General features: G+C 64.7%; 1 protein-coding gene across 1 annotated transcript in view; it reads left to right on the top strand.

Moving 5' to 3' along the window:
• Positions 1–334, top strand: part of XPO7 (exportin 7) — a 59,941-nt gene that overhangs the window by 1,236 nt on the left and 58,371 nt on the right. The gene's annotated exons all lie outside the window — the stretch shown is intronic.

The following is a 334-nucleotide window of genomic DNA, read 5'->3' as shown; positions in this document are numbered from 1 at the left end:
AGGGCAGACACTGGGGCTGGGCTGCGGTAACTGGGAGCACTGGTGCGAGGGCCTGGGGGCGGGGCACCGAGGGCACTGGGGGCACTGGCCCTACTGGTGTCAGTGGTCGCACTGGAGGCACTGGCCCTACTGGTGTCAGTGGTCACATGGTGACACTGGTTATACTGAGGGCACTGGGGGCACTGGCCCTACTGGTGTCAGTGGTCGCCCCGGTGACACTGGAGGCACTGGTTATACTGGGGGCACTGGCCCTACTGGTGTCAGTGGTCGCACTGGTGACACTGGAGGCACTGGTTATACTGGGGGCACTGGCCCTACTGGTGTCAGTGGTCGC

Source organism: Corvus brachyrhynchos, unplaced genomic scaffold (genome assembly GCF_000691975.1).
Source record: "Corvus brachyrhynchos isolate BGI_N302 unplaced genomic scaffold, ASM69197v1 scaffold150, whole genome shotgun sequence".
NCBI classification, from domain to species: Eukaryota; Metazoa; Chordata; class Aves; order Passeriformes; family Corvidae; genus Corvus; species Corvus brachyrhynchos.
The sequence above is the reverse complement of the archived record's forward strand: the minus strand, read 5'-3'. Positions and strand labels throughout refer to the sequence as shown.